General features: G+C 38.8%; 1 pseudogene; it reads right to left on the reverse strand.

The window, feature by feature from the left end:
- Window positions 1–928, reverse strand: part of LOC102763911 — a 2,602-nt pseudogene extending 1,674 nt beyond the window's left edge.
- Window positions 929–6,142: the final 5,214 nt, after the last annotated feature.

Consider the following 6,142-nt stretch of genomic DNA (forward strand, 5'->3'; position numbering starts at 1 on the left):
ACATTAATCTTGTATATCTCTATCAGACCTCTTGGGCAGTAATATTTTGAAAGGAATATTTTATTTTTTTTCCTGAGCAGTAGGTCTCAATAGTGAGCTTAAAATATTCAATAAACCATGTTGTAAACAGATGTACTGTCATCCAGGCTTTGTTGTTCCATTCATAGACCACAGGCAGAGGAGAGTTAGCATTATTCTTTAGGCCCTGAGGATTTTCAACTGGAAAATGAGCACTGGCTTCCACTTAAAGTCACCAACTGCATTAGCCCTTAAAAAGAGTCAGCCTGTCCTTTGAAGCTTTGAAGTCAGGCATCGACTTCTTCTCTCGAGCTCTGGAAATCCTAAATAGCATCTTCTTCCAATATAAGGTTGTTTTATATACATTGAAAATCTGATGTTGAGTGTAGCCACCTTCATTAATTATCTTAGCCAGACCTTCTGGATAAGTTGCTGCAGCTTCTACATCAGCCGTTGCTGCTTCACCTTGCATTTTTATGTTATGGAACCATGCTTCTTTCCTTAAACCTCATGAACCGACCTCTGCTAGCTTCAAACTTTTCTTCTGCAGGTTCCTCACCTCCGTCAGCCTTCATAGAACTGGAGAGATTTAGGGCCTTGATCTGGGTTAGATTTAGGTTTAAGGGAATGTTATGGCTGGTGTGATCTTCTATCCAGACCCTAAAACTTTCTCAGCAATAGGGCAATTTCACCTTCTTATTATTCCTGTGGTCACTAGAGTAGCACTTTTAATTTCCTACAAGAACTTTTCCTTTGCATTCACAATTTGGCTGTTTGGTACAAGAGGCCTAGCTTTCCACCTTATCTTCGTTTTCCACATGCCTTCCTAACTAAGCTTAATCATTTCTAGCTTTTGATTTAAAGTGAGAGATATGTGACTCTCCCTTTCACTTGGATACTTAGAGACCATTTTAAGATTATTAATTGGCCTAATTTCAATATTGTGTGTCTCAGGGAATAGGGAGGCCCCAGGAGAAGGATAGAGACAGGGAAATGACAGGTCGGTGGAGCAGTCAGAACGCACACATTTATTAAGTCAGCATCTTTCACGGTTGATGGTGCCCTAACACAATTACAATGGTAATATCAAAGATCACTGACCACAGATCACCGCAACAAATATAATAATAATGAGACAATTTGAAATATTGTGAGAATTACCAACATGTGACACAAACACATGAAGTGGGCAAATGCTGTTGTAAAAATGGCACCAATAAGCTTGCTCAATACAAGGTTCCCACACACCTTCAATTTGTAAAAAAATACAATATCTGCAAATCGAAGCGCAATGTAATGAGGCGTGGTGGTAATTGTTCAAAATCATGTCAGCTTATGTTATTCCTTTGCTCAAAACCTTCTAATGGTTTTCCACGTCACTCAGAGAAGGGATTTGTATCCTTTTGTTCTCTCCCTGGATAAGTCTGCTCCAGCCACACTGGCCTCCTTGATATTCCATGAACACACTGGCACACCCTGACCTTGGACCTTTTGCACTTGCTGTTTCCTTGGCCTGGTATTCGTTTCCCTTGATATTCTCTTGGCGTTCCCTCTCACTAAATTTAAAAAGCAACCGTCTTTACTCATCTCCAGTTTTGGCTTTATTCTTCTTCATAGCACTTACACTATTTAGTCCACTGTGTATTTGTTTGTCTATTATCTGTGTTTGGCTACTACATGATAAACTCCATGAGTTCTGAGGTTTTGTTTTATTAAAAATATATATATTTTTATTGATGTCAGAGAGGAAGGGAGAGGGAGTGGGAGAGCTAGAAACATCCATGATGAGAGAGAATCATTGATTGGCTGCCTTCTGCATGCCCCCTACTGGGAATAGAGCTTGCAACCCATGCATGTGCCCCAATGGGAAGAAAACCATGAGACAAGGTCTGAGGTTTTGTCTCTTTTGTTCTCTGCTACATTCCCCCTGAGAACTGGGACAGTGCAGGGTCTGCCATGTAGCAGGTGCTCTATAAACATCTGCTGAATAAGTGAAGCCAGCCTTTGCTTTCACTCCTTTCCTGAAGATACAGGTATGTAAAAGCAATAAAAGGACAGCATTTCTATTTATGTCTTTTTTTGGGTTTGTTTTCTAGGAGAAAGTGTTTCTTTTTGGCTCATGCATTAGGGGTTTTCAGAGAAACAGAACCAATAGGATGTGTATGTGTATAAAAAGATCTATCTATCTATCTATCTATCTATCTATCTATCTATCTATCTATCGCCTATCTATCGAGATAGAGATTTGGAGGAATTTGCTCATGTGATTGTGAGGCCTGACAACTCCAAATCTGAAAGGCTGGGCAGCAGGTGGGAGACCCAGGCAAGAGATGATGTTGCAGCTTGAGTCCAAAGGCACACTGCACACAGAATTATGTCCTTCTCTGGGGAGCCTCAGTCTGTTTTCTCTTAAAGGCCTTCAGCTGACTGCATGAGGCCTATCCACATTATGGAGGGTGATCTGCTTTACTCCAAATCTACTGGTTTAAATGTTAATAGCCTCTAAAAAATACTTTCACAGGAATATCCAGACGGGCACTTGTGCCATGGCCTAGCCAAGTTAGTACGTAAAATTAACCATCCAGTTTCCTAGTTTTGTTTTTTCTGGCTCTTGCATTCAGCAGGGATCTACTGATAGCCATTGTTCATGCAGCCGAATATTCCTGGTAGTTTGTTGAAACTTATGGTTCTTTTATTTTTCTGTATCAGCAGAAAATTTAGTAATTTGCCAGATTATTAGTTTATTCGTTACTAACTTGCTCTGACCTTAGCTTACCCAATCTTTTCTCACCAATAGCTTATTATTACAGTTCCCATAGCAATGAATTCTCTACTTAGTGTCTTCTAAGCTGATTTTAATACAGATCACTTTTTGAAAGAATAGACTTTTAAAATACACATAAATAAAATTTTAGGTTTAAAATAATACATTCAAAATGATTTCATAAAAGCTATCTGAGGTTTAATGGACACAGACACCAGGGGGGTGAGGGCATGAGTGGGGGTGTTTGGGGGGGCAATGGGGAGATAAGGACACATATGTAATACCTTAATCAATAAAGAAAAAAATTTAAAAAAACCAAAACTACACATTTAAAAAAAGCTATCTGAGGTTTGAAAACAACAACAAAAATGTATTTTGGACATGATGTGAAATCAGGAATTTATTTTATACTATATTTTCTTCAATAATATACTTTTGTTTTCTGAAATACTGTTCATCTCATCATTATTCTTACAAACTGCTTTTATCTGAGCAGTTACTGTTTGATTATTAACTCTTCTGACTATAGCTTAGCAGATGCCAGGGTCATGGGTTCAATTCTTACATAGTCCAATTAGCCAACTTGTGTTGAGGTCTGCCGCCACACTCCTAGGCCGCCTCCAGCCATTGTGTAAATGTATGTTTTGGGACCTATGGGAAACTGTCTAAAATAATGCATTGATGTTTGCAGAGCTCTAGTTATTCATGGAAAATCAGTTGGAAGTCCATCACCCTATTAACAGTGATTCAGTAGTGTACACAAAAGCACTTTGGAAAAAAAGGGTGCTTTATTAAATGTCTTCACAATTATTTATTTGTGTTTTTCCTCCTTAAGAACAGAAGAAAAGAATTCCAAGGGAAATTTCCTTTTATATTCCTTCTCCTAAATATTCTGACGATTTCTCTAACATTTCATGTGTGTGTGTTTCTTTTTCCAGAGTGACCTTTTATAGTCATGTGAAAATCATGATCTCTCAGATTTTCCTTCTGAACATCTTCAGTGAGGTAGGTAGGACGTCTGTAAGGTATTTGGAAATAAACACAACTTTATCTTGTGCTTCCAGAACATTTTTAGATTAGATAGAAAAGCTTTTGGAAAGCTTTGAGATATTTGGCACACAAGTAAGTAAATTTCTCACCTTTTTTTCTTTTTAAAAAATGATGTTTGCAATTGTGACTAGTAATATGATAGATGATTGGGGGAAATTTAGGTGGATGTTAGACATAACATGTTAGAAATAACAAAGTGTTTTGAAAGGGGTGATTAAGAAATTAAAAAATGGATAATTACTTGATATTTGAACTTTAGGCTGTGCTCTTAACAGTAATTCTTAGAACAGATCACCAGTCATCTATCATGTCCTGTTTGTCCTCTGCTAACTTAGTACAGGTCCCTCTGGCTTTAAGGGCTTGAAGTGAGGCTGCGTCATTAGTCCTAACACTTCAGCTAATCTCTGACAGAGACCTCTTTTCCGATTTTATCAAGGTCAGGTGAGAAACTGCTCAAAACAGTTTTTTGCTGAGAACTAAAACTCCGTGGAGTCTAGGATGCAGCTTTTTCATTTAGCAGTATTTAGATCTTATCCCTTCCCATGTCAGTGAAACAACTGACTTGTAGGGACTTGCAGAAAATTTGTGTCAGAATTTGGTAGCATGACTTTGTAGGCCTTTAGCCATGGTTTCCATAGATTCCCGGGTTGACAAATGGGGAACATTATACCCCTGTCTTTTGCAACTATTTTCACATTAACACAGTTGCTTAAGATGTAGTTTTTTTTTCTTTTTCAAGCCTTTCTTCCTATACTAGTATTCCTTAAATAATTTAAAAACATGTTTAATTATGAATTCACAAATATACTCTTATTGTAAGACAACAAATTCAAACACTATAGCTGAAGTCCAGGTGCCCTGTGACCACTCCTGCTCCCTGGTGCCTTATCAGCTGGGGTGTTTTTTTACAGCCCCTTCTGTATGGGGTTATATACATATATGTAGAGGATATACCTACTTAGGGATGCAGTATGTGTGGAAATATGCAGTTTAAAATGTATCTTATGGACCTTGTTTCTATTTTAGATTTTTTGCTGCCCACAATATTTATTATTCAAGGTTTTGCTGCACTTGATTAAATTTATCTGTGGACTTTGTCACATTCCAGACTTCCTTGCCCTTATCAGGGTCCCACACATTTCTAGTGACAGCCCTTTTCATTTTCTTTTTATTTTAGCCCCACGATATAGCGCAATGTGATACCGCACTTGTAACGTTCATATACTGTATCTTATCACCAAACATATTTTAATCTCAGCTAGCAAATTAGGGCTGGAACAAATAAAATTGGCCAGGAAAAAAACCCCTCCTTTTCTTACAGTCTTTCACTCTTAGTTTGCAGGACATGAGAGAGGTTTTGAGTGGCATGGAATATCAGTTAGGGGCTTTTTGGAAAAAGGAGTTGTAATTTTTAAACATCTTCCCTTTTCTGGAGTCACAGAGGGTTTTATGACCTTGGCAGTCCGACTCTATCTAGAAAGACTCATACTCTGAGACAGGATCATTGTTTCATTGAAATGGAAAAGACAGCTCAGTTAGTCAACAATATCCAACAGCGGCCACCCCACAGCCAGGACATACAGACTGGTTCCTCATAGGAGGTAAGGCCGAGTATTTGTATATAGCATCATGGTTTACATGGAGTAGGAGATTCTTAGCCAGGAATTCTTGTTGCAAGATTCCAACCCAAATCACTAGACTAGAGTCTTAAATTTGGAGTCTGTACAGTCCGTTGTTTCTACTTCTTGGTCTGCAATTTTCTCCTGTCTTCAGACTGTCCCCGCCTCCGCTTTCCCCAACCGTGCCCACTACTTGTAGTTTCTGTTCCCTATAACTATGGCATGTACTCAGCTTGGTTTTGCTGTGGTATAAATTTGCTGGTTCACTTCCAGAAATGAACATAAGTGGGCTTGCTTTGTTTTTGTTCTATCAGTCTTGTGGTCAGCCAATAAATTAGCCAGCCATGGGCAATCTTGGTCCAATCACGTGTGCTTTGGGGTGAGGAATGAAATTACACACTACAAACAAGGATATCCGTGGGTGGGTTATAGGTAAAGGTAGTTTGCAGAGACAGAGGCTGTGGATGGGGCAGACAGGGCTGCCACTAGGAGCAATCACAACTATTTAAATGAAAAGCCCTTTGTTGATTCTTTTTTTTATTGTTTTATTGCTTAAAGTATTACAAAGGGTATTACATATGTGTCCTTTTTTCCCCCCCGCCCTTGACAATCCCCTGGCCTCCCCTACCCCCCAGTGTCTTATGTCCATTGGTTATGCTTATATGCATGCATACAAGTCCTTCGGTTGATC

This window comes from Myotis davidii, unplaced genomic scaffold (assembly GCF_000327345.1).
Source record: "Myotis davidii unplaced genomic scaffold, ASM32734v1 scaffold803, whole genome shotgun sequence".
Lineage (NCBI taxonomy): Eukaryota > Metazoa > Chordata > Mammalia > Chiroptera > Vespertilionidae > Myotis > Myotis davidii.